This window comes from Podarcis gaigeae, assembly GCF_964106915.1.
Source record: "Podarcis gaigeae genome assembly, chromosome: 2".
NCBI classification, from domain to species: domain Eukaryota; kingdom Metazoa; phylum Chordata; class Lepidosauria; order Squamata; family Lacertidae; genus Podarcis; species Podarcis gaigeae.
Window position 1 is genome coordinate 37352636 of NC_139679.1, and position 19944 is coordinate 37372579.

The 19944-nt window shown below is 44.4% G+C and overlaps 1 protein-coding gene across 2 annotated transcripts in view; it reads right to left on the reverse strand.

The window, feature by feature from the left end:
* Positions 1–16094, reverse strand: part of RHBDF2 (rhomboid 5 homolog 2) — a 59830-nt gene extending 43736 nt beyond the window's left edge. The window contains exon 1 of one of the 2 annotated variants that reach the window (XM_083725822.1): positions 15477–16094. The gene's annotated coding sequence lies outside the window, so the exon portion shown is untranslated. Of the gene's footprint in view, positions 1–5800; positions 5820–15476 lie in introns of those variants that run through there. The other variant, XM_083725825.1, reaches the window with a different exon arrangement.
* Positions 16095–19944: the final 3850 nt, after the last annotated feature.

Here is a 19944-nt window from a genome sequence, read left to right on the forward strand (position 1 = left end):
CCAGCGTTGGCTGCAGCAGGTGACCCTTCCCTTGGGTAGCCTCATGTTATGAGGTGGTTTGCTGCACAGCAAGCAGTTTCACCCCCTACAGCCCAGTCAGACTGGGAAATGCAGAAGTCAGAGTGCTCGGTCTTAGGACATCAAAGTTTTACGAGAAAACTGTCTTCCTCTTCTCACTGTTAAGAGTGGTGCAGGGAAGAAGAAAAAACAGGTCACAACTAGTATGAGAAGCATTGCAAGATGACCACTCTCCACTTTCTGAACTACATGTAATGTAAGAAAGATGCAGCATACAGTATTTGTAATGTAACCAGAGAAATTACTACATGGAGGATAAGGGGAAGGGGAGAGAGAACATTGTGAAACCTTGTGCTCCGAATAATGCACACACTAATTTAAACTGAAATCAGTATATCACCATTGGTAAAAACAAAAACAAAACCCTGCAGCCTTTTTACACAAGGAAATGGAAAGAGCAGCAGTATCTGTTGCAATGTTGGGAAATCATGGTCCTCCAGATGTTGTACTACAACTCCCATCATCCCTGACCCTTGGAGTCTAATACCTGCAGGGCCACTGGTTCCCCATCTGTGATCTAGGTTACATTGATACCATACATTTAAATCACATGGTTTCTTCCGAAGAATTTTAGGAACTGTAGTTTGTTGAGGATGCTCTGGTAGGGATGAATTACAGTTCCCAAGATTCTTTAGAGGAAGTCATGTGCTTTCAAACTACCTTAAATTTGCTTTAAACTTGACCCTAATTGAACTAAGAAGAATGCAGACATCAAATATAAAATTTGACCAGAGTTTCATAGTATTCTAAACAATCCCAAAGTACCTTTCTATTTGGGAGAGGAAAGAAAAAGCTTCACCATAAAAATTGACCAGAATCTAGATTAGACTCTGCCATCAATTCATCACATATAAAAATAGTTTAGACAAAAATAGCACTCACGTCCTGTGTTTCGTAGTGACATGTTGGTTCCATTTAACGACATTTTCTAGGACAGAAGAATTCCATACACATTCAGCAGCCACATTGGAATTAACATACACATGCTCAACAGAATGATATAGCTAAAACCACAGCAATTTTCTACCCCCCCCCCCAAAGCAGGACAGGGCAGTATCATTCCGCATCAGTTCCTAGGACACAACTGATAAAACAACTATTAACGTCATAGTTCTTTTTTGCTTTCCTTTAGTTTGCATTTTGTTCCACATATTCATAGGATGGGAAGTTCTCCCCATTGCTTCCTCACAGCAGAAAAACCTCTGGGAGAGTTCCATGCATTTTTTTTTTAAGGGAGGGAGGTTTCACAGAAAATTAATTTAAAATCAGTGTTAGGGGTCTGGCATATTTTTAGATTTCTAAAAGAAGATACACACGCAACACTCCTGAAAGAGAGGGGAATGAAAGCTCCCTCTGCACCTATGTAGAATTTTGACTATGTTATGGCCTCAGACTGGCCAAGAGCTCCTCTTTTAAAAATGAACACACATAACTCTAGAAGGGCTTTCAGCATATGTATCTTTGTGAGCTACAAGAGCAATTCCTCTTTATAAATCCCCATCACTTCTCATTGAAACATGCACCCATGTTCCATTAAAATTTCCTACAAGGAGATCAATCTCAACATATGGGGGTGAGGCGTAAAAGCACGTACACCAAAGTTCAAACACTGTGCAAGACATCCCTTCGTCATGCAACTCGGGCAACACAGAGATACTTCTGCACTGGGCATCTATCCCTGAAGAGCATCCCTGGGCTGAAGGCAAGCTACTAACAGTGCGTTTGTGTCATGTCCCAGGGAACAGTCTCCCTTCAAGTTCACCATCCACCCTACTACCACTGATATGTATTGGTACAGCCAGAACGTGATATGCTGTGATAATCCCTTTGCCTTATCCAGCAGGAGCTCGAAGTCGAGTCAGAAATATCAGGTCCTGGTTGAGGAACATCTCACCCGCTCTTTTACAGAGAGAGCACCAGCTTTCCTTTTGTCAAGAAGCCCAGCTCCTCAATCTTACATGATGTAGACAACTCACTAGGCCGCAAAGAGACAAAATAAAACTGGCCATTCTTACTTTTATGACTTCTTGGCACAGCATGCCACTTGTCAGAATCACCTCTACTACATTTCCTTCCATCCCAACGCAACAAGTGGCCACTTTTATTTTTTAATTACGTTTATATCCCACTTTCCCTCCAAGGTGCTCAAGATGGCACCAATGGGTCTCCTTCTCCTCTTTCTTGTTCTCCTCACAACCACCCAATGAGTTATCTGACGCTAAAGGAGCAATGACTGGACCAAGGTCATCCAGTGAGCTTTGTGGCCAAGCAGAGATTTGGACCCAGTCTCCCTAGCCCAATACTCAAACCACTATTTCCCAAAATTCTAGTCCTCCAGAAGAAGTGATTGAGCTTCAGAAGGACTGCTCAGAACATTCTGGGGTGTCACACTGGAGCTGGGGGAGGGAGGTGGGGTTGGAGAAAGAGGTAGGGGGAGAAGGAGCCTGTGTGGCAAGCTTTAACCATTACAGAAAAAGAGAGTGGGTGCAGAGAAAAACGGGTCTGACAACGCTATTCTTCAAAGGGCATATTTTCCATGAAAACTGCACAACTTCATACTGTATAGCAGCTTTCACTTCCTGCCCAGATTTAAAAAGCAGGCTGTTCCAGCAGAGGCAAGCAAATCAGAGCTGGTCAGATTTACAGATAGCACATGACAATGCTTAGCCCAGAGCTAATGAAATAAGGTCACACTCATGTCAGAGCCAATATAATAAGGTCGCACTCATGCCAGCCTATGAATTACAGAGATAATCTCAAATAATCCCCCAGCACCAACAACCGCATAATAAAAAAAAATGTGTTTGACAAGAGCTCAGCTGCCAACTGCCAGAGGCAGTACAGGAACATAGGGGTCCTCCAGATATCCTTTTTATTGTGCATTTGTGATGGTTTGTGGTCTTGACAGTATCGGGGAGGTTAGACGCAATCCCATTTCCAATACTGTTTGCACCTGCAAATGCTTTGGGGCGGACATACTGCTTTTGTTTCCAATCAGTGCACATCCCAACAATTTCAACACAATCCCACAGCTCAACCTACACTTGCCACAGCAAAGCTGGCCAAAGTGCTGGAGCATTAAAAACAGTCCCAGCAGTGACCTATTTAACTCCCTCAAAGGGGCACCCAAACCACAAACTTTGAAGAGCCCGATCAGATTGCAGGCATAGGCAGTTGCCTTATAACAAACCAGACCGGCAATCTGTCTAGTTTGGGGTTTCCCAAACTTGGGTCTCCAGCTGTTTTTGGACTACAGTTCTCATAATCCCTGACCAGTGAGTCCTGCTAGCTAGGGATGATGGGAGTTATAGACCAACAACAGCTGGAGACCCAAGTTTGGGAAACCCTGATTTAGCTCAATATTGTCTACACTGACTGGCAATGGCTCCAGTCCTGACTGGAAATGCCAGGCACCTTTTGGACGGAAAGGGCAGGTGCTCTACCCACCAAGTTACTGGCCTTCATCATGGGCACTTTTCTCTAGTGAACTAGGGTTGGCACTGCAGCCAACTTTTACTTTTCTACACATCCAATAAGGAAGAGGAGCAAGGCCAGTCCTTTTGGCTTCAGGCTGCACCTGAACTCCAGCCACAACAGCAGAAATCTAATATGTCAAAAGTATCCAATATCACACTTGTTTCCGGGCCACCTGCCAATGCTTCTGGTTTGACAATTATGTTTCCCTCGCACAACATGTGTTCTTCCCTATTCTTGCTGCGTGTCTCAGAACGGGACGGAATCAATAAAATTCAATGGCACGCTTTTGACTGGAGAAACACTTGTCGCTGTGGTTTACAGAGCAGTCCTATATGCATCCACTGAGAAGTCAATCCTATTGATTTCAATGGGTCTTACTCCCAGCTAAGTGTGCACAGGACTGCCATCTTAAATCTTGCACGTTCTCTTAAACCAGTACAGTACAAAAACCAGACAGACCCAAGGCTCTCTTTGTTCTGCTCTTTGCAACGAAGAAGAAGCTGGTAGGCTTCAAGGCACACAACTATTCATACCACAGCTCACACTGTGAGAAGATCTGTGCTGACCAGCTGCTCAGCAGCTGCAGTCTCAGAAGTCGGGCCAAGCCTGCAGCCAGAACTTTTGTGGCTTGGGAGCACATACATACTTCTTGGGGGGGGGGTCACCAAGTACTTCTTCATGGAGTTTAACTATGGAACTCGCTACTGCAGAGGCTGTGGTGGCCGCCAACTTGTATGGCTTTAAAAAAGGAATCAACAAAGATTATCAGCAGCTGCTAGCCAGGATGGCTGTGGTCTACCTAACTGTTGGAGCTCTTTGAATACCAGTTTCTGGGAATTGCAGGTGGGCAGTGCTGCTGCGCTTAAGTCCTGCTTGCATGAGGAATCCTATTCGGAATAAGGGAATTTCCCTTAAAAAAGGGGGGAAGTTGACAGCTATGATCTAGTCTGCCCCCGTGAGAACAGGATGCTGGACTAGATGGGCCATTCACCTAATCCAGAATGGTTCTTCTTATGGACATACTGGGGGGGGGGGAGGGTGAACCCATGCAAAACAGCCGGGACTTTTCTAAGGATAGATTAACAGGTTTATATATTTGAAAAAGCTGATTGTACTGAATATTAATACAGTGGTACCTCAGGTTTACAGATGCTTCAGGTTACAGACGTTTCAGATTACAGACTCCGCTAACCTAGAAATAGTACCTCAGGTTAAGAACTTTGCTTCAGGATGAGAACAGAAATTATTGTGCGGCGGTGGCGCAGGAGGCCCCATTAACTAAAGTGGTACCTCAGGTTAAGAACTTTGCTTCAGGATGAGAACAGAAATTATTGTGCGGCGGTGGCGCAGGAGGCCCCATTAACTAAAGTGGTACCTCAGGTTAGGAACAGTTTCAGGTTAAGAACGGACCTCCGGAACGAATTAAGTTCTTAACCCGAGGTACCACTGTACAGTCAAACCTCAGCTGTCGAAGGCAATCCGTTCTGGAAGACAGTTTGATTTCCGAAACGTTTGACAACCGAGACGCGGCTTCCGATTGGTTGCAAGAGCTTCCTGCACTCAAGCAGAAGCTGCGCCAGACGTCTGGGTTCTGAAAAACGTTCGGAAACTGGAGCATTTACTTCCAGGTTTTCGGCATTTGGGAGCCGAAACGTACGGTAACAGAGGCGTTCGGGAACCGAGGTTTAACTGTAAGATAAAAATATCACATTTTACGCACTGGCTGGAAGACCAGGAGGTGGGGGGTGGGGAGATGTAGGATATCAACTACAGTGGTACCTCAGGTTAAGTACTTAATTCGTTCCGGAAGTCCGTACTTAACCTGAAACTGTTCTTAACCTGAAGCACCACTTTAGCTAATGGGGCCTCCTGCTGCTGCCGCGCCGCTGGAGCACGATTTCTGTTCTCATCCTGAAGCAAAGTTCTTAACCTGAAGCACTATTTCTGGGTTAGCAGAGTCTGTAACCTGAAGCGTATGTATCCAGAGGTACCACTGTACTGCTTTTCCTTCTATTGCCACACAAGTAAACAGGCTGAATGCTTGCATTTTTTTAAAAATCCCTCAAAGTTCAAGAAAGGACCCTGAAATCTCCCTGAGGGGGCCAAGTCACCACAAATCCCTCTGGGGTACAGTATTAGTTCAAAGTTGTTATAAACGCAGAACAAGACCGCACATATAACCATTAAACATGGAGGTGTTCTAAACTTTCCTAATAACAAAGCCTGCAGCCCTAAGATTACTTACCTGGGAATAAGTCCCATTGTATTCAGTAGGACTTGTTTCTGAGCAGACCATGGTTAGGTTTGCACTGGAAGGTGTCTTGATGTCTATTGGAGAATCTCTGTCATTATGAATCTCCACCTCTCCTGTGTCCCTCCCTCCACCTAAGCCAACATCATTCAGTTAGTGAGGCCTAAGAAGAAAAGTTGGACACTTTCAGGTCAGAACAGGAGCCTCTCCTTTTTCAGGCTTTCAGATGCTAGCAGTAGAAGCAGGTAGACATGGAAAGCTGGGACTAAGTTAGCTTTGCGCATGTAGGATGAATATGCTGCAGGTTGTGGTAGCGAGTTTCTCTTGGACAGGAAAAGGGGAAGCTTACAGGAAACATGGCGGAAGAGAAGCCCAGAATTCTCTGAACACACTCAAGTAGATTTATGTGCAAGTCTCATGTGAATTTTAGTCAGATGCATTTCAACTGCAATAACAGCTCTCAAAAAGAAATATAACTGAATATTTAACAGAAGCTTTTCAAATTTAGAATTCTCAGTACAGTGGTACCTTGGGTTAAGAACTTAATTTGTTCCGGAGGTCTGTTCTTAACCTGAAACTGTTCTTAACCTGAGGTACCACTTTAGCTAATGGGGCCTCCCGCTGCCACCGCGCCTCGTCCTCGCGATTTCTGTTCTCATCCTGAAGCAAAGTTCTTAACCCGAGGTACTATTTCTGGGTTAGAAGAGTCTGTAACCTGAAGAATCTGTAACCTGAGGTACCACTGTACTTGTGCTTACTTAAGTTTCAGGTTTGGAGGAACCCTTAAAATACTAAATACATTGCATATAATATGGAAGCACATTCATAGTTTCTTCTTAGCTACACCACTTTACATCCTTCTACCACTAACCCAACAATATACATAACTAGGAATAATGTACCAAATATATATATATATATATATATATATATATATATATATATATATGGTTTTGGTGTCCTCGGGTGTCTTCCCGTGTAAAAGTTGGGGTGTCTAGGCGACGTTTCGACGAGGTCTCACTCGTCATCTTCAGGCAGCCTGAAGATGACGAGTGAGACCTCGTCGAAACGTCGCCTAGACACCCCAACTTTTACACGGGAAGACACCCGAGGACACCAAAACCTGCATTCCTGTACCCGTGAAAATCTACGAAAGCATATATATATATATATATATATATATATGGAGAACCTTGTTGGGACATTTTTCTCCATTATGGAGCAACATGCCTTCCTTTGCTCTCCATCCCCCACCAAAGCTAGTTTCACTTCTAGAAACAGAATACAGTTGTCACTGCCCCCCACCTGCAATGTTTGGGGAGGGGGTCAGGTTACACTGTGGATCGTTTGCTTCCAGATATGAGACCAGCCATATATTATGGAAAAGCCATTACAAACGTTTGCGCTGTAATTATCCACACTCTTCTAAGCGGAGAGTGGAAGCAAACAAAGAGAATTTCCCCCAAAACGCATCTGAACATACCATACCCTCTGTACCACTTGCTTACGAAGTTCACAGGATTCTTCCACCAGCCGCTGAACACAATTTAAAAACACAGCTGTGTAGGGGGAAAGTTCCTAATCCGACAGGAGAATGTCAGCGAACACCCACCCCTTGGAAAGCAAGAAGGCAGATGCAAGAGCCTGCTGGGGATTCAGGGTGGGAGTCCAGCAGCTGTTGCATGGCTCTGGGAAGAAGAAGAGGAAAAAGAGAGAGGGCAACCACATCCAAAACTTCCATTAGTACATGTTGTTCACAGAATTGCAAGGCTGTGAAACAGTTGGCAAGGCTAAGCAAGCACCAAGGCAATTTCCCGCATTTTTGACTCCTAACAGAATGGCCTGTAGAAGACATCTTCGCCATGCCTGCTTTGCAGCTCGAAGCTGAAGCAGTGTTAGAAACTCAAGATATAGGTGCCAAACATCACACAAGAATGCATATTGTAATAAGCAAACACTAGACTTCTGCCCCCACTCTGCTCATGCATTTTTCCGGGGGGAAAAAACATCCACGGATATCTTATGCTCTAATTTTTTACATGCGTATTCTTCCAGGGCAGACACAGTTTGTGTTGAAACTGGTCTACTGACGAGCCAGTTTTAGAAACTTTAAACTTTCCCCCTCATCTCCTAAGAAATTTCCTGCTATATGCTTTTCTACTGTTAAGACACAGATTTGATCATCAGATAGGCATTGTTTCCTTGTCAAGAACGTAGACCTGAATGCACAGATGTCCACAGCCTTGCTGGAAATGGGCATTTTGTCTCTACCTGCTCCCAGGATATTCAGCTTGCACAATGACAGGTCTGTGCAGAGTCAGCTTCCTGTCACTAACAAGATGAGGCTGCCAGCACAGTGCCTGACTTCCCAGGAAGGGAGGAGTTTTTGCACTGACAGACTTTCAGAAAAGCTGCAAAAACCAGTTAGGAAAGCAATATTGCAACACACATTAAACGCTAGAATTCTATTCCACGATAAAGATTGGTTCTATCATGCTGGGTGTCTGGCAAACTGGGCTCTCCCTTTGGTCATATCCTAATTTGTTTCAGCTCCTGTCCACTTTGCTGGGACCACAGATTCTGGCCAGATTGGAAAAGATGGCATAACTGACCAAGCGCTGAAGGAAACACAGCAACTCATCTTTGAAGCCCACTTATCAGACTGCGTTTAGCTGGGGACCTTTTCATTCTAAAAAAATCTTTTGAGTTGTTTTCACTAGTCAGTGTTTTGTGAAGTTTTAATGTTAAGGTGTAGTGGTTAGGAGCAGTAGACTTGTAATCTGGTGAACCGGGTTCGCGTCTCCGCTCCTCCACATGCAGCTGCTGGGTGACCTTGGGCCAGTCACACTTCTCTCAACACACCTCACAGAGTGTTTGTTGTGGGGGAGGAAGGGAAAGGAGATTGTTAGCCACATTGAGACTCCTTAGGGTAGTAATAAAGTAGGATATCAAATCCAAACTCCTCCTCCTCTTCTTCTTCTTTTATTGTATTTTTAATATTTTGTTGGAACTATTATTATTATTATTATTATTATTATTATTATTATTTAAAAAATGTGGCATTAATGGTAGTGTTCACTGGGGTAATCTTGCTACTTTGTTGTTTTGATTTAAACCATGAAAGGTTTAATTTTGCTCATTTTTGAAATGTGTAAACACAATCAAAGCATGGGGGGGGGGGAGAACCATGAATGGCAATCTTACCCAACCATGGGCCATCCAGATGTTCCAATACAATTGCCATAATCTCTCATTATTGACCATGCTAGCTAGAACTGATGGGAGATAGAATCATAGGGGCAGGGAAGAACTGGAGCCTGACTGATCATGTCCTGAGCATTCTAGAGAAAGGGTGGGATAAAAATGTAATACATTTTTGTTTTTGTTTTAATAAACACTGTCTGCTATTAAGCTGGGGCTACAAAAACAAGGATATGTGAATTTTTGGAGTTTTCTGTATTTGCTCCTTTTTATGCATGTATGAAGAACAGCAGGAAATACTACACAAAAGAGGAATCTTGTCAGCTTCATTCTTTCTTTGAGCTTTTGTGCACAAAATACTGATCTCATCTGAGCAAACAGGAAAATGAAGGAATCATTTGGCACCACAAGGAAGTTTTTCTTCATTGGCCTTTTCCAAGCTAAAAGGTGTTCACATCATTCATAAATAACATGCAAACACTACAGAGTAACAGTGGCAAACCCTGCCACTATCCTAATGAGATCCAAAAGCCTTTAAGACACAAGTGGTGAACATCTGTGGCCTTCCAGATGTTGCTGGACTATAACTTCCCTTGTCCCTGAACATAAGCTGGGGCTGATGGGGGTTCTCTACCCCCGCTTTAAGATAGAAGTGTTGCATTGTCTTGGTAAATACCCTACACACAACTTCTTCCTCAGTGTAATCACACAGAATGGGAAAACAGAGAACTAGCTGGCATGTTCATATGTTTTTAATACAAAGTGGGAAGTTAGACTTTGCAAGTAAAGGGGGGGTCATGGTTTGCTCTTCCTAGGGTATGTGATGCAACAGAAAAAGTTATTTAAACCCTCTCTAATAACTCAGAATCAGTAGGCAAGAAAAACACTGCTGAATTAAAAAAAAGACATTTTTGTGGCACACTGAGCACATCTTTCATGCAGTAAACTAGAGTCCACTTTGTCAGATGTAACAATTCTGCAGAATGTTGTTTGGGCCATTTAAAAATTAATATGGCAAACAGACCAATGATGTCTAAGTTACAAGGGAAAATTAAAAGGGGAGTGGGTTTTCTAAAAAATAAGTAAAAGCATTACAGTATTATTCCCAGAACGTTCAAGACAAATGAGATCTCAAAGACAAGATGACTTTTCTACCAGTTTCACAACATGCCCAAGTAAACCGAAAGCAACAGTTTCCTCCACAGCTCTGGAAAAAACAGAAAGGGCTTGGCTGATGAATAGGTCAAAGCCTCACCAAGCAGAAGCACTTATGATTCAGCATCATTTAATAGCCTAATATTAATTGCTCATTATAGGTTTCTATTTATATGGAACCCAGTAGAAGCCTTTTGGTCATTAAGCAGTGGGTGTAAGCCGCAAGCCTTATAATCAATGGAATTCACAGACAGCACCCATCAAAAGTGCTGTTTGACCAAATGGAAGAAACCACTGTAGCTGCTATACACAGCTTAGGCCCTGAAGCATTACTTTTAGTAAGAGCTCATGGGTGATGGAAGCCACTGTTCTGCACTCTTCCTGGTTCTCATTCTTAGAGTCATTTCTCAATATTTTTTTTGAGAGCTAAGGACCATTTTGTATGCGAGAGTTAGCAGGTAGTAAGTATTTATAGAGAACTTTAAAACTGTTCATATCACTTTTGAACAGCATTCTCTCAATCTTGCCAACAATCCAGTATTTTTTATTTACAGTGATACCTCAGGTTACATACGCTTGAGGTTACACACTCTACTAAGCCAGAAATAGTGCTTCAGGTTAAGAACTTTGCTTCAGGATAAGAACAGAAATCGGGCTCCAGCGGCGCAGCGGCAGCAGGAGGCCCCATTAGCTAAAGCGGTGCTTCAGGATAAGAACACTTTCAGGTTAAGAACGGACCTCTGGAACAAATTAAGTACTTAACCTGAGGTACCACTGTATTGCATTTCTATACCACCTTTTTCTCCAAGGAGCTCAAGATAGCATACAGAGTTTCTCCCCTCCTAATTTAATCCCCACACAACCACCCTGTGAGGCAAGTTAGGCTGACTGGCTGAAGGTCATCCAGTGAGCTTCGTGACTGGGTGGATGTCTGAACCCTGGTCTCCCGCAAGGCCTAGCCCAGTGTTTCCCAAATTTGGGTCTCCAGCTGTTTTTGGACTACAATTCCCATCACCCCTGAACACTGGTCCTGCTAGCTAGAGATGATGGGAGTTGTAGTCCAAAAACAGCTGGAGACCCAAGTTTTGGAAACACTGACCTAGTCCAACACATAGAATCATGAACATTCAGGACTTACATCTCCAGTGTAAATGCAGTCTATCCATCTAGGTTTCAGCTTCTACTAGGCACATCCCAGATACAGGCGAATGATCTGTTAAACACACACATACACAAAACAGCAAGGCAGAGTTCCTGGCCAGATGGCAGGAAGGGAGTTTTCCGCTGCATCACAAGCCACACTTTTCTGCTATGAGTTCATTTTCCAGGCACTGTAGAATGCGAAAGCCATAATATCAAATCAGATGTAGTCATCTCACCAAGTTTCATTTAGTGATCTCGGGCATGACTCTCTCATCACACAAAAATGAACATTTACAGCCTTACAGCATCTCAGTACAAGATACTTCAGCAACAAGACGTTACAGCAGCATCTTAGTAATATATTTTAGGTTAATACTGGTTTTACTGCTGAAGATCAATGGTTCAAAGGCAGATTTTATTTAAGTTCACTGGCCTTGTCCAAAGGCTAAGAAATATTATTAGGTGACATTGAAGATCAATGATCATATGGCAGGAAAGACTCTAGTAAGCGCTTTCTTGGGATATTTAAGTGAAACTGCAATATACAACAAGGATAAATGGTGTATTTTGGAACTCACAGACTTGCACCATTTGCCAAACTGCAGTTTCTGCTTTCAATAACACATTTAGGAAATTCCCTGTAAGAGTTCTTGAAGCCCCCATTAAAAAGCTGTTAAAAACCCCAAGTCTACAAGCTCACATAAAGGAAGATGTAAACAACACAAGTAATTTAACAAGCTAAAGTAGCTGTATCTCTAATCGCTGTAACTCGGGCTGATATTCCAGCTGTGGCCATTCCTGAAGCACAAAAGCCTGACCACAGTGCTACATGTATTGCTAACCTCAAGGCTTGATTACTGTACTGTAATGTGCTTCATGTGGAGCTGCCCTTGTATCGGGTCTAGAAGCTGCAGCTAGTGCAGAACACAGAAGCCAGGCTGTTCACAGGAGCAAGAAGAACAGTGGGCAGGATTCAGTGCCTTGTTAGTGGAAGACTCAGATTTCTACAATTTTTTCAGGACAGGAGGTGGCCAACCTTTTTGGACCAGGGGGACCATTTTGAATTTTGAGAGACTGTGAGGGTGCAAGTCACGAAATAGGGTATGGGTGTGACATAACACAAAATCAGAGAGACAGCCACCCTCAACAACCTTGTGCATGCTATGGGAGGTAAGCTATGTCTTACCACAGTCCTAGCTGTGGAAATCACAAAATATTGATTTTACACTTCCAACCACACACACATACTGTTGCTGTCTCATGGCATCAGGGAGCATTCCTCCGTACCAGGAAAAATATACAAGGTGGTCACAACACTCTCATTTCACAGAAATCACTGAGAAGGTACCTGCACATTTTGTTCCCCAACTTCCATTCTACGAGGGCTAGAGACTGCCTTTTGTAAATAAATGAAAGCTCAGATTGTGGGGCACCAGTGAAAGCCAGTACAGTGGTATGTCTAGTTATGAACTTTATTCGTTCCGGAGGGCCGTTCTTAACTTGAAACTGTTCTTAACTAGAGGCGTGCTTTCGCTAATGGGGCCTCTTGCTGCCGCTGGCACATGATTTCCATTCCCATCCTGGGGCAAAGTTCTCAACTTGAGGTAACTCTTTCAGGTTAGCGGAGTATGTAACCTGAAGTGTTTGTAACTCGAGGTACCACTGTATCTGCAGACACTGGGCTGGTGATACCTGTTTTAGAAAAGAAGACAGTATTATACCACCTGAAAGGCAAGAGCAATTTTTTGCGATAACTTTCCAAGGACCAGAGTCCACTTCAAATGCATGAAGCATAATTCTAACTTGTCAGGCATGTGTGATACACATACACCCACAGCTGGGTGGGATGGGAACAGAGAGGAATGAGGTCAAACCAAATGCTAAAAGATCAGATATAATTATGTATAAGAAAATCAAATTGCAGTGACCATTGACAAGGCAGTGTTTGCAGTAACACATACGGTCTTGGCACTGACAACAGTGATATGCAGCATGATAAACATCTGTAATCTTCAAGGAGCAGATAACAGAACTGATGAGTTGTAATTCATAGTCATTCCACCCTAGTGCAAAAACACACATTCACCACAAAGTGAGATATGCCTAACCCCAACTGGGTACGGTTTAGAATGCACCATCATTACAGAGGTATTACTTGTGATATCAGCCTAATGTACTAAGTTGTGCAATATTTGCAATAGCATTATAACGTCTAACCACTAGATATAATGGATGTAGATTTGTGCCAACATAAAGAATGCCAATATAAAGGAAGCAAATTTGCACACTCATTTCTCTACCATGACTGCCCTTTTCCACAAAAGACTTTCCCATGAGTTTGTAAATAATGCATCTGACAATCATGGCTACACATCTTCAGCCGCATACATACCATACATATAAAGCACATTATCCCCAACCCCAAGAATCCTGGGAACTGTAGTTAGTGGGAGCTGTAGCTCTGTATGTGGGGTAAACTATAATTCCCAGGATTCTTTGAGTATCTACTTTAAATGGATGCTTCAATGACTCAACCTATACTTTGCAGTGCAATAGCACCAACCCGCTCTACTTAATAGGCTGTAATCCTATGCAGTTATCTGGCACTGGATGCAGCAGATAAGTGGTCAAATGTTTTTCTTGTACACTGAGAATGTGGGGGGGGGGGAGAGCACCCCTGATTAGCACAGCCCTCTGCAATGCCATGTAAAACATTAAGAAGAAAGGGTCCTATGCACAAAGGGCTCTGCCATACAATGGGAAACACTGGCTAATCAAGGCTCCCAATTGCAAGGAAAGGACCATGCATACAATTGGATGTGTCCATGACCTTCTCATGAGTATACAACTTTGGGATTTTTGATGAGACTCTAATTTCAGGGTCATAGGTTTGAGCCCCACATTGGGGAAAAGATTCCTGCATTGCAGACTTTTTAAAAAGTCTGTACATGAAAAAGCTAATCTTCTGCAGGTAAGTAAATGCTATTTCTATTTATCTCTATCTTAGTTCTGGCCTTTTGAATTGCTGCTTTTGCTGGAATCGGTAGCTCCTTGTGTTATGCATCTGATGATGTGGACCCTAGTTCACAGAAACTTGCTTCATAAAAAGTTGCAATCATAAACACACATATCTGGGAATAAGCCCCATGGCAGTCAATAGTGTTTACTTCTGAGGAGGCATGGCTAGGATTGTAGAAGCAATGAGCCTTTAAAGCACCACAAGACTCTGCTAGGATTGCCTGGCTGTTCTCCCCCCTCCAAAATTAGGCCACAGACCTTTTTGCTGTGTCTGCTGCAATGGACTAACATAGTTACCGCTTGTGTTTTATCAGGATGGTGGCCTAATGTATGTTGTGCTTCTGTTTTTATTTATTTTTTACTGCTAAAGGCCGCCTTGACTTATTTTCCCTTTTTGCATGGTGATAGAAAGCAGGATATTTGGCTTATAAAAAAAATACTTTAACATATGAGAAATAAAACGAACGAGGACACAACCAGCACTGCAAACCCTCTGTACACTTACTTGGAAGTAAACCATGCAGATATCAAGCCTATTTCTGAGTAAATAAATATGGCATACATTTTCACTGTGAACTATTTTCACCTTCTGAGTAAATAAACATGGCATACATGTGTTATCCATAGCTAGAGGTTTCCTACTGCTCGAACTTACAGAAAAGTTGGGGGAAAGAAAGAATTGGGGGGGAGAGATCTGCTGGTTTGTCAGTGGAATAAAACTTCGGGGCGGGTGGGCGGAAAGAGAAGCGAAGTGACAAGGAAGAGAGAAGGCCCAAGGCAAGTGCATGATGAAATGAGGGAAGTTCCAAGCTGCATCCATGCTGCCTTAGTAGCACCTCATCCCCGGGGGGGAAACAGGCAGGCTGAGGAAGGAGACGCAGCCTTGCAACATGGCCAGAAATACACACTGTCGGGACAGGGGCGGGTGCGCGGGGAGAGAGAAAGGGGAGGAAGCGCGGGAACAAAAAAAAGGCGAAGGAGGACCCAGGCAAGAAACCATTCACACTTACTCAAGAAAGTATTTCAGAGAGGAAGCAAGTGACACAGGCGAGCGGAAAGGAGAAAGAGAGAAGAGGAGGAGGCGGTGGAAGAAGCAGCCCCAGCAGCAACAGACGGGGCAAAGAGAAAGGGAGCAAGCCGCGCAGACACTTACTTAGCGGCGACCCCGCGGAAGTTGCGCTGCCTTCGGCCGCCTCAGCGCCGTCGATGCGAGTCGCCAGGCCGTTCCCGCGCGCCCGCCTTTCTTCCACTCATCTGTTTCCGACCCTCCACCTCCAGCGCTCAGGCTGCGCGTTGCCGTTGGGAAAAGGGCGCAGGCAGGCGGGCGGGCGGGTAGGTGGGTGGGGCGGAGAGCGGCGGGAGGGACCGGATTGCCCCGCTCGACTGTCAAACAAGGAAGCCGGCGGAAAGGAAGCGAGGCGTGCTCGCCCAACACGAGGGCAAAACCACCTCCCGGCCGGGTCGCCGGAGCACCTCCCTCTGCTGCCTTCCCTCCCCGCCCCGGAGCCGCCGGAGAGGAAGCGCCCGAGCCTGCGCGCCGCCCCTCGACGACGCTCTACCTGGGGAAGAAGCGGGGCGGAGGCGCCGAGGGGGCGGGGAGAAGGGGAAGGGCGCCACCCCTCTTCGGCAGGTGAAAGGGCCCTGTGGCTTCGGGGAGCCGCCGCCGCCGCTTTCCCAAAGGCCCCTCGCAGCCAATTCGGTTTGTCCCGCTCCCCAGACGCGCCGCTGCTTCGGAACGCCGCCCTGCGCTTTCATGCGCTTTTGCGCGCCAAACTCGGTACGGAATCGGGGCGTGGCTGCCGCGCTCCCGCCCGGTTACCTGCGAGTTTTCGGTGGAAAATCGGGTGCAGCTTTTGATTCCAGATGTTGTGGACGCCGTCTCCAGACACACCACTTCCCCTACTCACCTGTTTTATTAAAAGGCTTGTGGACTGGATTTGCACATACGAAGTGTGTCAGATCAGGTGTCTTCAACCTCTTCAGATCCAAGACTTACTTTTTTATGGTTACCAGATTTTTTTCAATGAATCTGGGGACACTTTTTTATTATTATTTAAAGCTGAGAAGCAACAGGGAGTCGGTAGTGGGGATGGTGAGGCAAAAGACCCTGGGCCCAAGCATATGCATAATGTATAAAGGTGCAAAGCCCTTCTTTCGCACCCCTTTGTTTTGACAGATCAGGGGAGGCTCGGGACTCACGGGCAGGTGGCAGGTGCCACGGCAGCGAGCAGCTCCTGAAGCCAGCCAGAGCCAACTGCACTAACAGGCTGGCTCCGGGCTGCTGAGGCTGCCGCTGCCACGTTTCCGGGAACAGATTTGCAAATCTGGGGACGGAATTTGTCCAGGGACAGATTTGCAATCCGGAAACTGTTCCCGGGAACTGGGGACGTCTGGTAACCCTATTTTAACTCAAACATGCATTTGGGGGGTCCATTTCTTAATCTTTTACCATATACGTTCATGGCGGTAGTGCTTCTGTTGTGACCTGCCTTGGATCAGGCTGCAACCCACTAATGAGTCCTGACCCATCCATTGAAAACCACTGAGTTAGACCCAGTTGTGTAAATCATGCAGCCCCTGAAAGTAAAGTAATCATAATTAGCTTGATTTCTGCTGGTCTCTTCTGAGCTGTGATGGCGCATCCACACCATAGATTCAAAGTACATCTAATGCACATTTAAAGTACATGCCTTCCCCCGAAGAATTCTGGGAGCTGGATTTCCCTGTCACAAACTACAGTTCCCGGTACCCTTAAAGTACAGTTCCCAGGATTCTTTGGTGAGAAGTCATGGGCTTTATATGTATGGTGTGGGATCTAGCCAGAAAATACACAGTGGGAAATGCTTCCAATAAGCTTGCATAGGGTGGTAGCTGCCTATCCAGGGAAGCAGAAGAAACAAAAGGGTGATGACTTGAGTTTATGAGTGCCATGGCACTAGAAATGTGCAAAATTCCTGCCTGACCTCAGATACTCAAGTGACACCAGATGGCGCTGTGGAGTTCTGTTTGTGCTTTTACTCAATTTCTCATACAAAGTTTGCTACGCGTTTAACTGAAACATGTCTTTGACGTGTCTAGATCCAGTCAAAGACACAGTTTGGCACACACTCACACCCACACATTTGCGTACACACACCCACACAGGCTGGGATCCTCAATGGATGCTTTGGATACCCCCTGCATGCTTCACCTGGGGCAAAAATGTTTACAAGGTTGAAAACCCATAAACAGGACAAGCAAATAGGAGAAAGTATGAGAAAGGAAAGTTTACCATTAGAATGTAACAACAGCCCCCATGCACTCCCTTTTTGTTTGTGTCTAAAGAGGACGCACAAAACTCAGAAGACAGACTTGCGTTAAGGAAGAAACATAAGAATAAAAAATAAGACACTTATGATTTACAGTGGTACCTCGGTTTTTGAGTGTCTCGGAAGCTGAACGTTCCCGTTTTCGAATGCCAAATGCCCGGAAATAATTGCTTCCATTTTTGAATGCGCCTCGCAAGTCGAACGGCTTCCGCTGCATGTTTTTCAATTTTTCCAATTGAACTTGCAGCCAGCACTTTGCACCTCGGTTTTCAAACATTTTGGAAGTCGAACGGTTTTCCAGAATGGATTACATTTGCGAACCGAGGTACTACTGTATTTGATACCTTGTGTTTTCTGAGACAAGGCAACTTCCTTACCCCTCATCTCTGTGCATAAAAGCATGGGGGGGGGGAAAACGGACAATTAAATTAATACAATTTGGAAATTATTTGTGTGCAAGCAGGACAAAAAAAAACTTTGTAAAAGAAAAAAGAGACAGTAAATGGGATCTGCAAATAGTTGATAAACTGGACTTTAAAAGAATGATATTTTAATAAGGGCCAGTATCATTTATGTTTGAGCATTCCCAAATTCTACCTAAGGAGAAAGTTAGGAGTTATAATCTATAATAACTTAGACAAAACAAAAGCTGCACTCAAGGACAAGGGAGAGTAACTATTGCAACAGAACTGGAAGAGAGCAAAGGAATAAGCTGACAAAAAGCAACGATGACTGATGATGACACATGCCCAGGGCCGGATTTAGGTTTGATGAGGCCCTAAGCTACTGAAAGGTCCTAAGCTACTGAAAAAAAGGCATGCAGGTGGCACTGTGGGTTAAACCACAGAGCCTAGGGCTTGCCGATCAGAAGGTCGGCAGTTCAAATCCCCGCGACGGGGTGAGCTCCCGTCGCTCGGTCCCTGCTCCTGCCAACCTAGCAGTTCGAAAGCACGCCAAAGTGCAAGTAGATAAACGGCAGGAAGGTAAATGCGTGCGCTGCTCTGGTTTGCCAAAAGCAGTTTAGTCATGCTGGCCACATGACCTGGAAGCTGTACGCCGGCTCCCTCAGCCAATAAAGCGAGATGAGCGCCGCAACCCTAGTCAGCCACGACGACCTAATGGTCAGGGGTCCCTTTACCATTTAAGCTACTGAAGGTAAGGGGGCCCTTTACATATCCAGCTGTCCTTTGTCAACAACAAATTGTTGCTGATTTTTGTGTTGAACACATGCTATATGGTGATTTATAGACCTAATAGGTATCTAAAGCCACTTGTACATGTTGCCATGCAACCAATCCATGCAGAATGTAGGCACCCTATATATATATATATATAGAAATGAGCAAACCAGTGATATTTTAGGGAGCAGGCTAGCAGGCGGGGCCCATTACTTACATCATAGGAGCCTACACAACACGAAACCCTGTTGCTGTATGTACATTTTATTTGTTTTTTATCTTATATTTTGGAAATGTACATCCCAATTTTTTGGGGGGCGGGCGGGCGACACTGCCTCTGGGTATTCCCACTGGAATGAAACCTTTTTCTTCTTCTGTCAAGATTTTGTATTAATTCCTTTTTTTAAAAAAAAAGTCTTACCGGGATTTCCTTTAAGATGATGATTCTTTGTTCCTGAATTACCAGTCCTTTCCGAAAGTGGGCCTGCAGTACATTATCCTTGAAATTTCTGGAATTGAATATCACTAGACAGTTGACTGGTAATCTCTTACTTTTTGCACAAGGTGATTTCACTCTGTAAATTTTATCCACTGCTCTGTTGGCCTCTTCCTCTTCACTTTCCAGTAAGTTTGCTAGATAATGTATAATAATTTCTGATTTGTTCATTTGGTTGCTCTGGCATGTGCAGTACAGGATTTACATATAAGCTAAACAAGCTATAGCTTCGGGCCCTACTCTCTTGGGGGCCCCAAAAAAATTTAAAGAAAAAAACCCCTGGATGTACATTTCCAAAATATAAGATAAAAAACAAATAAAATAATACCTACATGCAGCAACAGTGTTTTGTATTGTGTAGGCTTCTATGATGTAAGTAAAGGAAATAAACAACGATGTGTGGAAGTAATGAAAGCCAGATCATTTGTGAGACAATATAAAAAAGACTTTGGACAATTAGTAGGATGTCAACAAGAGGAGGTGGAAGAAAGAGAAAGAGGAAATGCAGTTTCTGCAGGTGAGGCAGTGGAAGTGCTGGACCAGTGTCTTGCCTCCGTAATGGATGAGAGCCAACAACCTGAAACTCAATCCAGGAAAGTCTGAGGCACTGTTAGTGTGTGGTTCCCTAGACCAGATGGG